The sequence below is a fragment of the Entelurus aequoreus genome, linkage group LG11, assembly GCF_033978785.1.
Source record: "Entelurus aequoreus isolate RoL-2023_Sb linkage group LG11, RoL_Eaeq_v1.1, whole genome shotgun sequence".
In the NCBI taxonomy this organism is placed as follows: domain Eukaryota; kingdom Metazoa; phylum Chordata; class Actinopteri; order Syngnathiformes; family Syngnathidae; genus Entelurus; species Entelurus aequoreus.
Window position 1 is genome coordinate 16260133 of NC_084741.1, and position 20136 is coordinate 16280268.

Genomic DNA, 20136 nt, shown 5'->3' on the forward strand with positions numbered 1-20136 from the left:
GCTGAAGTCTTTAAGTCCTGTTTTCAGTCACTACGAATCTATCAAGTTACTGCAAGAAGGTTCCACCAAGACTTGAACTTGGATCACTGGATTCAGAGTCCAGAGTGCTAAACATTACACCATGGAACCTGTATATACACAGATAAAAGAAAGTGATCCAACAGTAAACAGTATTGATGAAATTTGATTACATCTCATTTACACCTTGAGTTGTCAGGAAAATGGAGGGAAACGTTTAAATCAAGTCTAAAGTAAAAAAAGACAAGACTTGTGACTGTGTGTACGAGGGGAAAAGTCATGACTAAGGCTGAAACGACGCGTCGACGTAGTCGACGTCATCGGTTACGTAAATACGTCGACGCCGTTTTTGTGCGTCGACGCGTCGCATAATGACGTCACACTACCGTCATGGCGAAGCGCAAAGCAGACGATCAAAGAAGACGATGCGAGCGGTGCGAGCGAGGGGGGAAAAAGTATGCCAATAGTGGTCAAAAGTGTGGGAGTATTTCAATAAACGGCCTAATAATGTTGTTGTATGCACACTTTGTCGAGCGGAAATGGCCTATCATAGCAGCACAACGGCTATGAACGAACATTTGAAAAGAAAACCATCAACTAGTCAATCGTCCGCGCGAGCATACGTTGTCATCATTACACAACAACATGAATGTGTCATTTGTATCTGCTAGGGGTGTAACGGTACGTGTTTTGTATTGAACCGTTTCGGTACGGGGCTTTCGGTTCGGTACGGGGGTGTACCGAACGAGTTCTAAGCTAAAGCTAAAGTCTTAACAAGCTGCTTTGCTCCGTCTGCCTCTGTCTCAGCACGCAGCATTGTCCCACCCACACAACCATCTGATTGGTACACACGCAGCATTGTCCCACCCATACAACCATCTGATTGGTACACACGCAGCATTGTCCCACCCACACAACCATCTGATTGGTACACACAAAGCATTATCAGCCAATCAGCAGTGCGTATTCAGAGCGCATGTAGTCAGCGCTTCAGCGTGGAGCAGATAGGTGTTTAGCAGGTGAGCATCAGGCAGCGGACTCTCCCCAAATAATAAACACCTCCCAGTCAACTACTAGTAACATCACTATGAGCCCGTTGACCTTCTAGAAACTTAAACTGTAGCTCAGCTCACTCGCAATCCTGGCTTGAGGTGAAGGCTAATTAGCTCTCAGTTCCAGCCACATCGACCCCTTCTGAGCGCCTATTTTCAGCTGCTGGGAATATTGTAAACAAGAAAAGAAGCAAAGCATGTAGACATGCTAACCTTTCTTCATTACAACTGTTAGTCACTCACTGGAATGAGTAGAATTGGTTATTGTGTACTGTGTTGGACTGGATGTTTTTTTTGCACATTTTAAAAGCAATACTTAATGTTTACAGTGCTCCAGAATATTTAGTTTGGCACTTTTTTGTATTGGATGTTTATCTTTATTTTTGCACATTTTAGCAAATAAGCAATACTTTCACTTTTGTTGAAATGTTTACACTGTTGTTACAGAATATTTCGTTTTACACTTTTTTGTATTGGATGTTTATCTTTAGTTTTGCACATTTTAAAGCAAAATAAGCAACTTACTTTTGAAATGCTTATACTATTGCAGAATATTAAGATTTGCACTGGATGTTGACTTTTATATTTGCACATTAAAAAGCAAATAAGCTACTTTTAATTTTGTTAAATGTTAAAAGTTTTAAATGTTTACATTGTTACAGAATATTTAGTCATGTTGTTGTCAATGTTGACTGAGTGGCCATACTTCTTTTTTTTTGTAAATAAAAGCCATGCCTTTTGAAAAAACGGGCCTACATTTATTTTTTTATCTTCATTTTGAATAAAAAAATAATCGGTAAAAGGAAAAATAATCTATAGATTAATCGAAAAAATAATCTATAGATTAACCGATTAATCGAAAAAATAATCTATAGATTAATCGATAGAAAAATAATCGTTAGCTGCAGCCTTAGTCATGACTGAAAACAAGAATTATAAACACAAGTGCTCGTCCAACTTTTATTTCACTTTTCCAGAGGGCACATAATCAAGGGATCAATGAAAATCTACAAAATCAAATACAGTTGTTTCTTAATTTACGAGCTCTATTTGTTCTAGGACTGATCTTGTAAACCCGTATTTCTTTTGTGCATGAAGATGGTAGTGAATTTAAATTTTGGTTTCAAGATTATCAAAATCTCACATTTTATTTGAGATTTGTTGGGTAATCATGTTGCAGGGTTTGTTGGTCTTGGACAAGTCCTTGTGTTAAAATTATAATTCCTGTTTTCAGTCATGACTTTTCCCCTCGTACACACAGTCACAAGTCTTGTCTTTTTTTTACTTTAGACTTGATTTAAACGTCTCCCTCCATTTTCCTGACAAGTTACACTCAAGGTGTCAATGACCATCGATCAAATTCCATCAATACTGTTTACTGTTGGATGACGTTATTTTACCTGTGTATATACAGGTTCCATGGTGTAATGGTTAGCACTCTGGACTCTGAATCCAGTGATCCAAGTTCAAGTCTTGGTGGAACCAGCTTGCAGTATCGGAGTGTTTTATTGATCCCTTTACTGTATGCCTTCACAAAAAAAGATAAGCAAGTTTAAAATGAAGTTCACTGTCAAAAGTAGAAATAAATATTATTATGTGTGTAAAAGGTAAAAAGTAATGACTGACAGACATAAAAGCTTGTACAGAATTTGAACCCAGACCATCTCTCACACCCTCAGCAAGAAGGATACGACGAGACTAAGAAGTCCTGGAACAAGACTTACCAACCAATCTTATGAAATGTGAGGTTTTAATAGGGGACACAATCTGAAACTTGATTACCTTATTGCACTTTTAACACATATTTAGATTCACTGACATTTTCATACATAGATGAACTAAGGGTTACCAGCTCAGTCCTAGAACAAACTGTGGTCATACATTTAGGTAACCCTGTATTTGATAAGTCACGAATGTAACAACAATTGTGTGTACAAGAAAGACAAGTTGTGACTAAAAATAGGACTTACAAACATAAGGGCTTGTCCGGGAATTGAACCCGGGACCTCTCGCACCCTAAGCGAGAATCATACGACTAGACCAACAAGCCTTAAAGACGTGATGGCAAACATATTTTTAAAATGTTTTAATCTTTTAATAGGGGACACAATCTGAAACTGCACTTTTACCACATATTTTGATTGACTACCATTTTCATGCATAAATAAACTGAGGGTTTACGACCTCAGTCCTAGAACAAATAGAGCTCGTAAGTTGAGACACAACTGTATTTATTTCAGAGGTTTTTATTGATCTCTTGAGTGTGTGCTGTATGGAATATTGATGTAAAAGTTTAAAGTCACAAATATAAAGACAACTTGTGTGTCGAGGGAAAGTTTGTGACTAAAAACAGGACTTATAACATATAAGGATCACTATTTGGAACTGGACTACAACATTTTACTTCTAAGCCAAACTTAGACTCACTCCTTTTTGCATGTGAAAATATTCAAATGGAGGTCATACTGAACACTAATCACTCTAATGTTACAAGAAGGTTCCACCAAGACTTGAACTTGGATCACTGGATTCAGAGTCCAGAGTGCTAACCATTACACCATGGAACCTGTAAATGTTCTTGTAAAACAATGTGATCCTACAGTACACAGTACTTGATTTGATTTGATAGATTGTCATTGATCCCTTGAGTGTGTGCTGAAAACAGGACTTAAAGACTTCGGCGTTTGTCCAGGATTTCAACACAGGGCGTCTCTCACCCTTTCCAACAAAACTCATGCGATCTGACATTTTAATAGGGGACTGAATTTAAATTGTGGTTACTTTATTGCACTTTTAACACATATTTAGTTTCACTGACATTTTCATACATAGATGAACTAAGGGTTACCAGCTCAGTCCTAGAACAAACTGTGGTCATACATTTAGGTAACACTGTTATTGATCCCTTGAGTGGTTGTTGTTTGAAAACATTGTTAAAATCAAGTCTAAAGTCACAAATGTAACAACAACTGTTGTGTGTACGAGGAAGAAAGTTATGATTAAAAATACTTATAAACATGAGGGCTTGTCCGGGAATTGAACCCGGGACCTCTCGCACCCGAAGCGAGAATCATACGACTAGACCAAAAAGCCCTGCACTCAACTTTGCCCAACTAATCTCATGAAATGTGAAATTAGGGGACACGATGTGAAATTTTGTGGTAAACTTTTAACCAACATTTTAATTTACTACCATTTTCATGAAAAAATGTCAAACAAAATCTGTTATATCCAATCAAGTACTCTTTACTGCAGGATCATTTGGAGTTATATACAGGTTCCATGGTGTAATGGTTAGCACTCTGGACTTTGAATCCAGTGATCCAAGTTCAAGTCTTGGTGGAACCAACTTGGACTATTGAAGTGGCAAATTGTTCAGTAATACCACTGTAATTAGTTTGATGGATTTTTATGGATCCCTTAAATGTGTAATGTCTGAAAAAATGTTCAAAATCAAGTCTAAAGTCACAAATGTAACGACAACTGTGTGTACGAGGGAAATATTTGATTGAATATAGCACCCGAAGTGAGAATCATACGACTAGACCAACAAGTTCTGTAAAATAATGTGGCAAACATCTTTAAAAAATACAATATTTTAATAGACGACACTTTTTGAAATTGTGCTTTTACCACATATTTTGATTGACTACCATTTTCATGCATAAATAAACTGAGGGTTTACGACCTCAGTTCTAGAACAAATAGAGCTCGTAAATTGAGACACAACTGTATTTATTTCAGAGATCTTTATTGATCTCTTGAGTGTGTGATGTATGGAATATTAAGGGAAAAGTTTAACATCGAGTTTAAAATCACACATATAAAGACAATTGTGTGTAAAACTGAAAAAGTTGTGACTAAAAACATGACTTATAAACATATAAGAGACACAATCTGAAAACGGACAAGAAACTATTTTTTACAGAAATGTAATTTATTTGCATTCTTTATGTAACCACTAATCAAACGGAGGTCATACTGAACACTAATCACTCTAATGTTACAAGAAGGTTCCACCAAGATTTGAACTTGGATTACTGGATTCAGAGTCCAGAGTGCTAACCATTACACCATGGAACCTGTATAATAACCCAAAGTATCCTGCAGTAAAGAGTACTTGATTGGATATAACAGATTTTGTTTGACATTTTTTCATGAAAATAGTAGTAAATTAAAATGTTGGTTAAAAGTTTACCACAAAATTTCAGATTGTGTCCCCTAATTTCACATTTCATGAGATCAGTTGGGCAAACATGTATGCAGGGCTTGTTGGTCTAGTCCAGACCTGGGCATTCTGCGGCCCACGGGCCGCATCCGGCCCTTTGTACGTCCCTGTCCGGCCCGTGTGAGGCCAATCATAAATTACAAAATAAATTTAAAAAAGTATCTATGTCGTGCGTGCAATACAACGGTGCTGCTTTTATTTTGAAAAGTGTTATTTATGGGCGGTCCGTCCGGTTATCCCCGAGACGCTAAAAAAAGAAAAGGTGATGACGAATGGCGTGTTTTGAACAAGACATGGACTGCCAAGTAAAGGTAAAGCCGTGTGCTTAATTTGTGGTACACATGTTGCTGTGTTTAAAGAATATAGTGTAACCACCTGCTGACGTTGATGTTGTCTTCTTGAGTTGCGTAAATGAGGAGTGAGGATAGACGTGCGTGTGGAAGGAACGAGATAAGTCGAGCTGTGTTAGTATAGCTTGCTCAATAAAAGTTTAAAAAGAGCGTCAGACTTGGTGTGCACTTCTTCTGGACGCTACAATTGGTGGCAGAAGTAAAAATGTGCGCATACTGCGCTGCTTAATTGTGTGCGCAGCCTGCTACGTCATCGAGAGGTACGTGCCACGTGAGGACCTCGCCGAGAGAGAGAGAGAGAGAGAGAGAGAGAGAGAGAGAGAGAGAGAGAGAGAGAGAGAGAGAGAGAGAGAGGAAGGAGAGAGGCAGCGTCTACAGGTGCAGCTCACGCTGCTTGCCATGGGGGAATTCCGCCCTCAATGAAGACTCCCAGGTTTGATGGCAAGGCGAACTTGGAGGCATTTCATCCCACTTCTGACATCAATTGTAGCGTCCAGAAGAAGTGCACACCAAGTCTGACGCTCTTTTTAAACTTTTATTGAGCCAGCTATACTAACACAGCTCAACTTATCTCGTTCTTTCCACACGCACGTCCATCCTCACTCCTCATTTACGCAACAGCAACGCTTCCTCCTTCTTCGCCAATCACCTTACAGGCGTGCTACGTTCACAACAAAGAGGATGCAGGATAAAAGTGACAGAAATTGACATTTTTGCATGGTATTATACATCAGGAAGTGTTGTGTAAGAAAGTGTTAAAAATAAAACCATCAAAAGCCACCTGCTTTTGTATAAAGATAAGTTAGGTTAAATGAAAATATTATTATTTTTTATCTTACGGTATATCAAAAATAATTGAAGCAAAATTTAATTGAAATATTGTCGGTGTGGCCCTCCAGCAGTGCTCGGGTTGCTCATACGGCCCCTGGTAAAAATTAATTGCCCACCCCTGGTCGTCGTATGATTCTCGCTTCGGGTGCGAGAGGTCCCGGGTTCAATTCCCGGACAAGTCCTCATGTATTTAAGTCCAACTTTTAATCATAACTTTCTTCCTCGTACACACAGTTGTCGTTACATTTGTGACTTTAGACTTGATTTTAACAATGTTTTCAAAAAATTAACCACTCAAGGGATCAATAACAGTTGTACCTAAATTTATGACCACAGTTTGTTCTAGGACTGATTCAAGATTCAAGATTTTTTATTGTCTTATGCACAGTTAAACAGACAGTTTGGCATACATTGGAAATCTTACTTTGCTAGAGCTGGTAACCCTTAGTTCATCTATGTATGAAAATGTCAGTGAAACTAAATATGTGTTAAAAGTGCAATAAGGTAACACAGTTTCAGATTGTGTCCCCTATTAAAATCTCACATTTCATGAAATTTGTTGGTAAGGCTTTTTGTTCTCATCATAGGATTCTCACGCAAGGTGAGAGACGCCCTGTGTTGCAATCCTGGACAAATGCTGAAGTCTTTAAGTCATGTTTTCAGTCACTACAAATCTATTAAGTTACTGCAAGACGGTTCCACCGAGACTTGAACTTGGATCACTGGATTCAGAGTCCAGAGTGCTAACCATTACACCATGGAACCTGTATATACACAGGTAAAAGAAAGTGATCCCACAGTAAACAGTATTGATAAAATGTGATTACATCTCATTTACACCTTGAGTTGTCAGGAAAATGGAGGGAAACGTTTAAATCAAGTCTAAAGTAAAAAAAGACAAGACTTGTGACTGTGTGTACGAGGGGAAAAGTCACGACTGAAAACAAGAATTATAAACACAAGTGCTCGTCCAACTTTTATTTCACTTTTCCAGAGGGCACATAATCAAGGGATCAATGAAAATCTACAAAATCAAATACAGTTGTTTCTTAATTTACGAGCTCTATTTGTTCTAGGACTGATCTTGTAAACCCTTATTTCTTTTGTGCATGAAGATGGTAGTGAATTTAAATTTTGGTTTCAATATTATCAAAATCTCACATTTTATTTGGGATTTGTTGGGTAATCATGTTGCAGGGTTTGTTGGTCTTGGACAAGTCCTTGTGTTAAAATTATAATTCCTGTTTTCAGTCATGACTTTTCCCCTCGTACACACAGTCACAAGTCTTGTCTTTTTTTACTTTAGACTTGATTTAAACGTCTCCCTCCATTTTCCTGACAACTTACACTCAAGGTGTCAATGACAATCGATCAAATTCCATCAATACTGTTTACTGTTGGATGACGTTATTTTACCTGTGTATATACAGGTTCCATGGTGTAATGGTTAGCACTCTGGACTCTGAATCCAGTGATCCGAGCTCAAGTCTTGGTGGAACCAGCTTGCAGTATCGTATTGTTTTATTGATCCCTTTACTGTATACCTTCACAAAAAAAGATAATCAAGTTTAAAATGAAGTTCACTGTCAAAAGTAGAAATAAATATTATTATGTGTGTACAAGGTAAAAAGTAATGACTGACAGACATAAAAGCTTGTACAGAATTTGAACCCAGACCATCTCTCACACCCTCAGCAAGAAGGATACGACGAGACTAAGAAGTCCTGGAACAAGACTTACCAACCAATCTTATGAAATGTGAGGTTTTAATAGGGGACACAATCTGAAACTTGATTACCTTATTGCACTTTTAACACATATTTAGATTCACTGACATTTTCATACATAGATGAACTAAGGGTTACCAGCTCAGTCCTAGAACAAACTGTGGTCATACATTTAGGTAACACTGTATTTGATAAGTCACGAATGTAACAACAATTGTGTGTACAAGAAAGACAAGTTGTGACTAAAAATAGGACTTACAAAAATAAGGGCTTGTCCGGGAATTGAACCCGGGACCTCTCGCACCCTAAGCGAGAATCATACGACTAGACCAACAAGCCTTAAAGACGTGATGGCAAACATATTTTTAAAATGTTTTAATCTTTTAATAGGGGACACAATCAGAAACTGCACTTTTACCACATATTTTGATTGACTACCATTTTCATGCATAAATAAACTGAGGGTTTACGACCTCAGTCCTAGAACAAATAGAGCTCGTAAGTTGAGACACAACTGTATTTATTTCAGAGGTTTTTATTGATCTCTTGAGTGTGTGATGTATGGAATATTGATGTAAAAGTTTAAAGTCACAATTATAAAGACAACTTGTGTGTCGAGGGAAAGTTTGTGACTAAAAACAGGACTTATAAACATATAAGGATCACTATTTGGAACTGGACTACAACATTTTACTTCTAAGCCAAATTTAGACTCACTCCTTTTTGGATGTGAAAATATTCAAAAGGAGGTCATACTGAACACTAATCACTCTAATGTTACAAGAAGGTTCCACCAAGACTTGAACTTGGATCACTGGATCCAGAGTGCTAACCATTACACCATGGAACCTGTAAATGTACATGTAAAACAATGTGATCCTACAGTACACAGTACTTGATTTGATTTGATAGATTGTCATTGATCCCTTGAGTGTGTGCTGAAAACAGGACTTAAAGACTTCGGCGTTTGTCCAGGATTTCAACACAGGGCGTCTCTCACCCTTTCCAACAAAACTCATGCGATCTGACATTTTAATAGGGGACTGAATTTAAATTTTGGTTACTTTATTGCACTTTTAACACATATTTAGTTTCACTGACATTTTCATACATAGATGAACTAAGGGTTACCAGCTCAGTCCTAGAACAAACTGTGGTCATACATTTAGGTAACACTGTTATTGATCCCTTGAGTGGTTGTTGTTTGAAAACATTGTTAAAATCAAGTCTAAAGTCACAAATGTAACAACAACTGTTGTGTGTACGAGGAAGAAAGTTATGATTAAAAATACTTATAAACAAGAGGGCTTGTCCGGGAATTGAACCCGGGACCTCTCGCACACGAAGCGAGAATCATACGACTAGACCAACAAGCCCTGCACTCAACTTTGCCCAACTAATCTCATGAAATGTGAAATTAGGGGACACGATGTGAAATTTTGTGGTAAACTTTTAACCAACATTTTAATTTACTACCATTTTCATGAAAAAATGTCAAACAAAATCTGTTATATCCAATCAAGTACTCTTTACTGCAGGATCATTTGGAGTTATATACAGGTTCCATGGTGTAATGGTTAGCACTCTGGACTTTGAATCCAGTGATCCAAGTTCAAGTCTTGGTGGAACCAACTTGGACTATTGAAGTGGCAAATTGTTCAGTAATACCACTGTAATTAGTTTGATGGATTTTTATGGATCCCTTAAATGTGTAATGTCTGAAAAAATGTTCAAAATCAAGTCTAAAGTCACAAATGTAACGACAACTGTGTATACGAGGGAAATATTTGATTGAATATAGCACCCGAAGTGAGAATCATACGACTAGACCAACAAGTCCTGTAAAATAATGTGGCAAACATCTTTAAAAAATACAATATTTTAATAGACGACACTTTTTGAAATTGTGCTTTTACCACATATTTTGATTGACTACCATTTTCATGCATAAATAAACTGAGGGTTTACGACCTCAGTCCTAGAACAAATAGAGCTCGTAAGTTGAGACACAACTGTATTTATTTCAGAGATTTTTATTGATCTCTTGAGTGTGTGATGTATGGAATATTAAGGGAAAAGTTTAACATCGAGTTTAAAATCACACATATAAAGACAACTGTGTGTAAAACTGAAAAAGTTGTGACTAAAAACATGACTTATAAACATATAAGGGACACAATCTGAAAATGGACAAAAACTATTTTTTACAGAAATGTAATTTATTTGCATTCTTCGTGTATTCACTAATCAAATGGAGGTCATGCTGAACACTAATCACTCTAATGTTACAAGAAGGTTCCACCAAGACTTGAACTTGGATCACTGGATTCAGAGTCCAGAGTGCTAACCATTACACCATGGAACCTGTATAGTAGCCCAAAGTATCCTGCAGTAAAGAGTACTTGATTGGATATAACAGATTTTGTTTGACATTTTTTCATGAAAATGGTAGTAAATTAAAATGTTGGTTAAAAGTTTACCACAAAATTTCAGATTGTGTCCCCTAATTTCACATTTCATGAGATTAGTTGGGCAAACATGTATGTAGGGCTTGTTGGTCTAGTCCAGACCTGGGCATTCTCCGGCCATTTGTACGTCCCTGTCCGGCCCGCGTGAGGCCAATCATAAATTACAAAATAAATTTAATAAAGTATCTATCTCGAGTGTGCAATACAACGATGCTGCTTTTGTTTTGAAAAGCGTTATTTGTATGACTTCCGTGTGGACGTATGCTCGTGCGCGCAGCGGCAATCACAAATTACAAAATACATTTTAAAAAAACACGTGCAATACAACTGTGCTGCTTTTATTTTGAAAAGTGTTATTTATGGGCGGTCCGTCCGGTTATCCCCGAGACGCTAAAAAAAGAAAAGGTGATGACGAATGGCGTGTTTTCAACAAGACATGGACTGCCAAGTAAAGGTAAAGCCGTGTGCTTAATTTGTGGTACACATGTTGCTGTGTTTAAAGAATATAGTGTAACCACCTGCTGACGTTGATGTTGTCTTCTTGAGTTGCGTAAATGAGGAGTGAGGATAGACGTGCGTGTGGAAGGAACGAGATAAGTTGAGCTGTGTTAGTATAGCTTGCTCAATAAAAGTTTAAAAAGAGCGTCAGACTTGGTGTGCACTTCTTCTGGACGCTACAATTGGTGGCAGAAGTAAAACTTTGCGCATACTGCGCTGCTTAATTGTGTGCGCAGCCTGCTACGTCATCGAGAGGTACGTGCCACGTGAGGAGAGAGAGAGAGAGAGAGAGAGAGAGAGAGAGAGAGAGAGAGAGAGAGAGAGAGAGAGAGGAAGGAGAGAGGCAGTGTCTACAGGTACAGCTCACGCTGCTTGCCATGGGGGTATTCCGCCCTCAATGAAGACTCCCAGGTTTGATGGCAAGGCGAACTGGGAGGCATTTCATCCCACTTCTGACATCAATTGTAGCGTCCAGAAGAAGTGCACACCAAGTCTGACGCTCTTTTTAAACTTCTATTGAGCCAGCTATACTAACACAGCTCAACTTATCTCGTTCTTTCCACACGCACGTCTATCCTCACTCCTCATTTACGCAACAGCAACGCTTCCTCCTTCTTCGCCAATCACCTTACAGGCGTGCTACGTTCACAACAAAGAGGATGCAGGATAAAAGTGACAGAAATTGACATTTTTGCATGGTATTATACATCAGGAAGTGTTGTGTAAGAAAGTGTTAAAAATAAAACCATCAAAAGCCATCTGCTTTTGTATAAAGATAAGTTAGGTTAAATGAAAATATTATTATTTTTTATCTTACGGTATATCAAAAATAATTGAAGCAAAATTTAATTGAAATATTGTCGGTGTGGCCCTCCAGCAGTGCTCGGGTTGCTCATGCGGCCCCCGGTAAAAATTAATTGCCCACCCCTGGTCGTCGTATGATTCTCGCTTCGGGTGCGAGAGGTCCCGGGTTCAATTCCCGGACAAGCCCTCATGTATTTAAGTCCAATTTTTAATCATAACTTTCTTCCTCGTACACACAGTTGTCGTTACATTTGTGACTTTAGACTTGATTTTAACAATGTTTTCAAAAATTAACCACTCAAGGAATCAATAACAGTGTTGCCTAAATTTATGACCACAGTTTGTTCTAGGACTGATTCAAGATTCAAGATTCAAGATTTTTTATTGTCATATGCACAGTTAAACAGACAGTTTGGCGTACATTGAAAATCTTACTTTGCTAGAGCTGGTAACCCTTAGTTCATCTACGTATGAAAATGTCAGTGAAACTAAATATGTGTTAAAAGTGCAATAAGGTAACACAGTTTCAGATTGTGTCCCCTATTAAAATCTCACATTTCATGAAATTTGTTGGAAAGGCTTTATGTTGTCAGGAAAATGGAGGGAAACGTTTAAATCAAGTCTAAAGTAAAAAAAGACAAGACTTGTGACTGTGTGTACGAGGGGAAAAGTCATGACTGAAAACAGGAATTATAAACACAAGTGCTCGTCCAAGTTCAACAAACCCTGCAACATGATTACCCAACAAATCTCATAAAATATGAGATTTTAATAGGATAAACAATCTGAAATTGTGTTACACTTTTAACCAACATTTTGAAAGCCCTTTGATTAATTCATGCATGAAAAAGGCAGTGAATCTAAATTTGGGATAAAAGTGCATAATTTTAACCCAGTTTCAGATTGTGTCCCCTATATGTTCATAAGTCCTGTTTCCAATCATGGATCTGTCCCTCGTACACACACTTGTTGTTACTTTTGTGACTTTAGACTTGGTTTTGAACTTTTATTTCACTTTTCCAGAGGGCACATAATCAAGGGATCAATAAAAATCTACAAAATCAAATACAGTTGTTTCTTTATTTACAAGCTCTATTTGTTCTAGGACTGATCTTGTAAACCCTTATTTCATTTGTGCATGAAGACGGTAGTGAATTTAAATTTTGGTTTAAAGATTGTGTCCCCTATTAAACATTTGTTCAGCAATCCTGGTGCAGGGTTTGTTGGTCTTGGACAAGTCCTTGTGTTAAAATTATAAACTGATTTTTGCAGGTTCCATGGTGTAATGGTTAGCACTCTGGACTTTGAATCCAGAGATGCAAGTTCAAGTCTTGGTGGAACCAGCCGACAGTAAGCAAATTGTTACGTACTTTGGTACATTTTTATGGATCCCATGAGTGAGTGATGTCAATAAAAAATGATCATAATCAAGTCAAAAGTCACAAATGTAACAACAACTGTGTGTACGAGGGAAAAAGTTATTATTGAAAAAAAGGACTTATAAACATAAGAGCTTGTCCGGGAATTGAATCCAGAGTCCCTCACACACAATGTGAGAATCATACTATTAGACCAAAAAACCCTGAAAAACAAAGTCTTGTTTTTTTTTTTACTTTAGACTTGATTTAAACGTTTCCCTCCATTTGCCTGACAACTTACACTCAAGGTGAAATCCATTAAATAACAGTAATACTGTTTACTGTTGGATCACTTTTTTTTTTACCTGTGTATATACAGGTTCCATGGTGTAATGGTTAGCACTCTGGACTCTGAATCCAGTGATCCAAGTTCAAGTCTTGGTGGAACCAACGTACGGTAATTTAAGTAACTAATTATTCAGTAATACCGCTGTAATTGATTTAGTAGATTTGTATAGATCCCTTGAGTGTGTGATGTCTGAAAAAATGGTCAAAATCAATTCTAAAATCACAAATATAAAGACAATTTTGTGTACGAAGAAACAATTTGTGACAAAAAACATATAAGGAGCACAATTTGAAACTGACCTACTGTACTTTTAGAAAAAATTAAGATGCACTCATTTTTTCTTGCAAAAAACTTTCAAATGGAGGTTATACTAAATACGCTAATGTTACAAGATGGTTCCACCAAGACTTGAACTTGGATCACTGGATTCAGAGTCCAGAGTGCTAACCATTACACCATAGAACCTGTAAATGTACATGTAAAACAATGTGATCCTACAGTACACAGTACTTGATTTGATTTGATGGATTGTCATTGTTCCCTGGAGTGTGTGATGTCAGAAAAAAGGAGATAAAAGTTTATAATTAAGTCAAGAGTAAAAAATGGATGTGTGTACAAGGTAAAAAGTAGTGACTGAAAAAAGACTTCGGCGTTTGTCCCGGATTTCAGGAAGAAAGTTATGATTGGACTTAAATACATAAGGGCTTGTCCGGGAATTGAACCCGGGACCTCTCGCACCCGAAGCGAGAATCATACGACTAGACCAACAAGCCCTGCATTCAACTTTGCTCAACTAATCTCATGAAATGTGAAATTAGGGGACACGATCTGAAATTGTGTGTTAAACTTTTAACCAACATTTTAATTTACTACCATTTTCATGAAAAAATGTCAAACGAAATCTGTTATATCCAATCAAGTACTCTTTACTGCAGGATCATTTGGAGTTATATACAGGTTCCATGGTGTAATGGTTAGCACTCTAGACTTTGAATCCAGTGATCCAAGTTCAAGTCTTGATGGAACCAACTTGCACAATTGAAGTGACAAATTAATCAGTATTACCACTGTAATTACTTTGATAGATTTGTATGGATCCCTTAAATGTGTAATGCCTGAAAAAAAATTCAAAATGAAGTCTAACATCACAAATGTAACAACAACTGTGTGTACGAGGGAAATATTTGACTGAATATAGCACCCGAAGTGAGAATCATACTACTAGACCAACAAGCCCTGTAAAATAATGTGGCAAACATCTTTAAAAAATACAATATTTTATTCGACGACACTATTTGAAATTGTGCTTTTACCACATATTTTGATTGACTACCATTTTCATGCATAAATAAACCGAGGGTTTATGACCTCAGTCCTAGAACAAATAGAGCTCGTAAGTTGAGACACAACTGTATTTATTTCAGAGATCTTTATTGATCTCTTGAGTGTGTGATGTATGGAATATTAAGGGAAAAGTTTAAAATCAAGTTTAAAATCACACACATAAAGACAACTGTGTGTAAAAGGGAAAAGGTTAAGAATAAAAGCATGACTCATAAACACAATCTGAAAATGGACAATAAACTATTTTTCACAGAAATGTAATTTATTTGCCTTTTTTATGTAACCACTAATCAAATGGAGGTCATACTGAACACTAATCACTCTAATGTTACAAGAAGGTTCCACCAAGACTTGGATCACTGGATTCAGAGTCCAGAGTGCTAACCATTACACCATGGAACCTGTAAATGTACATGTAAAACAATGTGATCCTACAGTACACAGTACTTGATTGGATTTGATGGATTGTCATTGTTCCCTGGAGTGTGTGATGTCAGAAAAAAAGGAGATAAAAGTTTATAATTAAGTCAAGAGTAAAAAATGGATGTGTGTACGAGGTAAAAAGTAGTGACTGAAAACAGGACTTAAAGACTTCGGCGTTTGTCCCGGATTTCAGGAAGAAAGTTATGATTGGACTTAAATACATAAGGGCTTGTCCGGGAATTGAACCCGGGACCTCTCGCACCCGAAGCGAGAATCATACGACTAGACCAACAAGCCCTGCATTCAACTTTGCTCAACTAATCTCATGAAATGTGAAATTAGGGGACACGATCTGAAATTTTGTGTTAAACTTTTAACCAACATTTTAATTTACTACCATTTTCATGAAAAAATGTCAAACGAAATCTGTTATATCCAATCAAGTACTCTTTACTGCAGGATCATTTGGAGTTATATACAGGTTCCATGGTGTACTGTTAGCACTCTGGACTTTGAATCCAGTGATCCAAGTTCAAGTCTTGGTGGAACCAACTTGCACTATTGAAGTGACAAATTAATCAGTAATACCACTGTAATTACTTTGATAGATTTGTATGGATCCCTTAAATGTGTAATGCATGAAAAAAAATTCAAAATGAAGTGTAACATCACACATGTAACAACAACTGTGTGTACGAGGGAAATATTTGACTGAATATAGCACCCGAAGTGAGAATCATACGACTAGACCAACAAGCCCTGTAAAATAATGTGGCAAACATCTTTAAAAAATACAATATTTTATTCGACGACACTATTTGAAATTGTGCTTTTAACACATATTTTGATTGACTACCATTTTCATGCATAAATAAACCGAGGGTTTACGACCTCAGTCCTAGAACAAATAGAGCTCGTAAGTTGAGACACAACTGTATTTATTTCAAAGGTTTTTATTGATCTCTTGAGTGTGTGATGTATGGAATATTAAGGGAAAAGTTTAAAATCAAGTTTAAAATCACACACATAAAGACAACTGTGTGTAAAAGGTAAAAAGTTAAGAATAAAAGCATGACTCATAAACACAATCTGAAAATGGACAAGAAACTATTTTTCACAGAAATGTAATTTATTTGCCTTTTTCATGTAACCACTAATCAAATGGAGGTCATACTGAACACTAATCACTCTAATGTTACAAGAAGGTTCCACCAAGACTTGGATCACTGGATTCAGAGTCCAGAGTGCTAACCATTACACCATGGAACCTGTAAATGTACGTGTAAAACAATGTGATCCTACAGTACACAGTACTTGATTGGATTTGATAGATTGTCATTGATCCCGTGAGTGTGTGATGTCTGAAAAAAGGAGATCAAAGTTTAAAATCAAGTTAAGAGTAAAACATGGATGTGTGTACGAGGTAAAAAGTAGTGATTGAAAACAGGACTCAAAGACCTTTGCATTTGTCCAGGATTTGAACCCAGGGCTTCTTTCACCCTGCACGAGATTCCTATAACGAGAAGAACAAGCCATGGACCAAGACTTTCCAACAAAACTTATGAAATCAAAAATTTTAATAGGGGACTTAATCTAAATCTCGGTTACCTCATTGCACTTTTAACACATATTTAGTTTCACTGACATTTTCATACATAGATGAACTAAGGGTTACCAGCTCAGTCCTAGAACAAACTGGTCAAGAGTTTAGGTACCACTGTATTTGATTTGATATATTTTTATGGATCCCTTGAGTGTGTGATGTCTGCAAAAAGGATCCAAATCAAGTCTAAAGTCACAAATGTAACAACTGTGTGTATGAAGAAAAAGTTATGATTGAAAATAGAACTTTATAAACATAGAGTCTTGTTCTGTAATTGAACCAATGATCTCTCGCACCCAAAGCAAGAATCATACGAACAGACCAACAAGCCTTGACAAACAGGGTTGCAAAACTTTTTAAAAACTTTTAATCTTTTAATAAGGGACACAATCTGAAACTGTGCTTTTAACGCATGTTTTGATTGACTACCATCTCCATGCATAAATAGCCCTGAGATCGGTAGGTTGTGAGTTCAAACCCCGGCCGAGTCATACCAAAGACCATAAAAATGGGAGCCATTACCTCCCTGCTTGGTACTCAGCATCAAGGGTTGGAATTGGGGGTTAAATCACCAAAAATTATTCCCGGGCGCGGCCACCGCTGCTGCTCACTGCTCCCCTCACCTCCCGGGGGGTGAAACAAGGGGATGGGTCAAATGCAGAGGACAAATTTCACCACACCTAGTGTGTGTGTGACAATCATTGGTACTTTAACTTGAACTTTTAACTAATTGTGAGGACTCGCTCGATCAAATAAAAGCCTTTTGTTCAACGATTCCGTCATATTTGGTCCATTCACACCACCAAGTCGCCCTCGGGTCCGGACGAGGATGACAAGACCAGCAATATACAACAATAATAGTCAGTTCTGCTCAGTAAAATAAATAATGATGCAGTCTACCAGGATGTCGATGAAACATATGACGTCTGTACTGGCTCACCTGCACTGGCTTCCTGTGCACTTAAGATGTGACTTTAAGGTTTTACTACTTAGGTATAAAATACTACTCGGTCTAGCTCCATCCTATCTTGCTGACTGTATTGTACCATATGTCCCGACAAGAAATCTGCGTTTATTAGTGATTCCCAGAGCCCCAAAAAAGTCTGCGGGCTATAAAGCGTTTTCTATTGGGGCTCCAGTACTCTGGAATGCCCTCCCGGTTTTCTATTGGGCTCCAGTACTCTGGAATGCCCTCCCGGTTTTCTATTGGGGCTCCAGTACTCTGGAATGCCCTCCCGGTAAAAGTTAGAGATGCTACCTCAGTAGAAGCATTTAAGTCCCATCTTAAAACTCATTTGTATACTCTAGCCCAGTGGTGCCCAACCACCGGGCCGTGGCCGCACAATAATTTTTTAATTTTTTTTAAATTAAAACAACATAAAAAACACAATATATACATTATATATCAATATAAATCAATACAGTCTGCAGGGATACAGTCCGTAAGCATACATGATTGTATTTCTTTATGACAAACCCCCCGGTCCGTGGGACACATTTTCAAGCATTGACCGGTCCGCAAGTAGAAAAAGGTTGGGGACCACTGCTCTAGTCTTTAAATAGACCCCCCTTTTTAGACCAGTTGATCTGCCGTTTCTTATATTTTCTGCTCTGTGGAAGGGGAGAGGGGGGGGGGGGGGGGGGCACAGGTCCGGTGGCCATGGATGAAGTGCTGGCTGTCCAGAGTCGGGACCCGGGGTGGACCGCTCGCCTGTGCATCGGTTGGGGGCATCTCTGCTCTGCTGACCCGTCTCCGCTCGGGATGGTCTCCTGCTGGCCCCACTATGAACTGGACTCTCACTATTATGTTAGATCCACTATGGACTGGACTTTCACAATATTATGCTACATCCACTATGGACTGGACTCTCACACTGTTATGTTAGATCCACTATGGACTGGACTCTCTCACTATTATGTTAGATCCACTATGGACTGGACTCTCACTATTATGTTAGATCCACTATGGACTGGACTCTCACACTATTATGTTAGATCCACTATGGACTGGACTCTCACTATTATGTTAGATCCACTATGGACTGGACTCTCACTATTATGTTAGATCCACTATGGACTGGACTCTCACAATATTATGTTTGATCCACTATGGACTGGACTCACACTATTATGTTAGATCCACTATGGACTGGACTTTCACAATATTATGCTAGATCCACTATGGACTGGACTCTCACACTATTATGTTAGATCCACTATGGACTGGACTCTCACACTCTTATGTTACTATGGACTGGACTCTCACACTCTTATGTTAGATCCACTATGGACTGGACTCTCACACTATTATGTTAGATCCACTATGGACTGGACTCTCACACTCTTATGTTAGATCCACTATGGACTGGACTCTCTCACTATTATGTTAGATCCACTATGGACTGGACTCTCACTATTATGTTAGATCCACTATGGACTGGACTTTCACAATATTATGCTAGATCCACTATGGACTGGACTCTCACACTATTATGTTAGATCCACTATGGACTGACTCTCACTATTATGTTAGATCCACTATGGACCGGACTCACACTATTATGTTAGATCCACTATGAACTGGACTCTCACTATTATGTTAGATCCACTATGGACTGGACTTTCACAATATTATGCTAGATCCACTATGGACTGGACTCTCACACTATTATGTTAGATCCACTATGGACTGGACTCTCACTATTATGTTAGATCCACTATGGACCGGACTCACACTATTATGTTAGATCCACTATGAACTGGACTCTCACTATTATGTTAGATCCACTATGGACTGGACTTTCACAATATTATGTTAGATCCACTATGGACTGGACTCTCACACTCTTATGTTACTATGGACTGGACTCTCACACTCTTATGTTAGATCCACTATGGACTGGACTCTCACACTATTATGTTAGATCCACTATGGACTGGACTCTCACACTCTTATGTTAGTTCCACTATGGACTGGACTCTCTCACTATTATGTTAGATCCACTATGGACTGGACTCTCACTATTATGTTAGATCCACTATGGACTGGACTCTCACACTATTATGTTAGATCCACTATGGAC

At 37.9% G+C, this 20136-nt stretch overlaps 15 non-coding genes across 15 annotated transcripts; 6 read left to right on the forward strand and 9 right to left on the reverse strand.

Moving 5' to 3' along the window:
• The first annotated feature begins 2483 nt into the window (after positions 1 to 2483).
• Positions 2484 to 2555, forward strand: trnaq-cug (transfer RNA glutamine (anticodon CUG)). The gene has a single exon. It is a non-coding gene; the product is annotated as a tRNA-Gln (tRNA).
• A 493-nt stretch (positions 2556 to 3048) lies between these two features.
• On the reverse strand, positions 3049 to 3120 carry trnap-agg (transfer RNA proline (anticodon AGG)). Its single transcript has one exon. It is a non-coding gene; the product is annotated as a tRNA-Pro (tRNA).
• A 445-nt stretch (positions 3121 to 3565) lies between these two features.
• trnaq-cug (transfer RNA glutamine (anticodon CUG)) lies at positions 3566 to 3637 on the reverse strand. The gene has a single exon. It is a non-coding gene; the product is annotated as a tRNA-Gln (tRNA).
• Positions 3638 to 4091: 454 nt separating this feature from the next.
• Positions 4092 to 4163, reverse strand: trnap-cgg (transfer RNA proline (anticodon CGG)). The gene has a single exon. It is a non-coding gene; the product is annotated as a tRNA-Pro (tRNA).
• A 183-nt stretch (positions 4164 to 4346) lies between these two features.
• trnaq-uug (transfer RNA glutamine (anticodon UUG)) lies at positions 4347 to 4418 on the forward strand. The gene has a single exon. It is a non-coding gene; the product is annotated as a tRNA-Gln (tRNA).
• Positions 4419 to 8473: 4055 nt separating this feature from the next.
• Positions 8474 to 8545, reverse strand: trnap-agg (transfer RNA proline (anticodon AGG)). The gene has a single exon. It is a non-coding gene; the product is annotated as a tRNA-Pro (tRNA).
• Positions 8546 to 9510: 965 nt separating this feature from the next.
• Positions 9511 to 9582, reverse strand: trnat-cgu (transfer RNA threonine (anticodon CGU)). Its single transcript has one exon. It is a non-coding gene; the product is annotated as a tRNA-Thr (tRNA).
• A 183-nt stretch (positions 9583 to 9765) lies between these two features.
• Positions 9766 to 9837, forward strand: trnaq-uug (transfer RNA glutamine (anticodon UUG)). Its single transcript has one exon. It is a non-coding gene; the product is annotated as a tRNA-Gln (tRNA).
• A 662-nt stretch (positions 9838 to 10499) lies between these two features.
• trnaq-cug (transfer RNA glutamine (anticodon CUG)) lies at positions 10500 to 10571 on the reverse strand. Its single transcript has one exon. It is a non-coding gene; the product is annotated as a tRNA-Gln (tRNA).
• Positions 10572 to 13247: 2676 nt separating this feature from the next.
• On the forward strand, positions 13248 to 13319 carry trnaq-uug (transfer RNA glutamine (anticodon UUG)). The gene has a single exon. It is a non-coding gene; the product is annotated as a tRNA-Gln (tRNA).
• A 393-nt stretch (positions 13320 to 13712) lies between these two features.
• Positions 13713 to 13784, forward strand: trnaq-cug (transfer RNA glutamine (anticodon CUG)). The gene has a single exon. It is a non-coding gene; the product is annotated as a tRNA-Gln (tRNA).
• Positions 13785 to 14076: 292 nt separating this feature from the next.
• Positions 14077 to 14148, reverse strand: trnaq-cug (transfer RNA glutamine (anticodon CUG)). Its single transcript has one exon. It is a non-coding gene; the product is annotated as a tRNA-Gln (tRNA).
• Positions 14149 to 14384: 236 nt separating this feature from the next.
• Positions 14385 to 14456, reverse strand: trnap-cgg (transfer RNA proline (anticodon CGG)). Its single transcript has one exon. It is a non-coding gene; the product is annotated as a tRNA-Pro (tRNA).
• A 1219-nt stretch (positions 14457 to 15675) lies between these two features.
• On the reverse strand, positions 15676 to 15747 carry trnap-cgg (transfer RNA proline (anticodon CGG)). Its single transcript has one exon. It is a non-coding gene; the product is annotated as a tRNA-Pro (tRNA).
• A 183-nt stretch (positions 15748 to 15930) lies between these two features.
• Positions 15931 to 16001, forward strand: trnaq-uug (transfer RNA glutamine (anticodon UUG)). The gene has a single exon. It is a non-coding gene; the product is annotated as a tRNA-Gln (tRNA).
• Positions 16002 to 20136: the final 4135 nt, after the last annotated feature.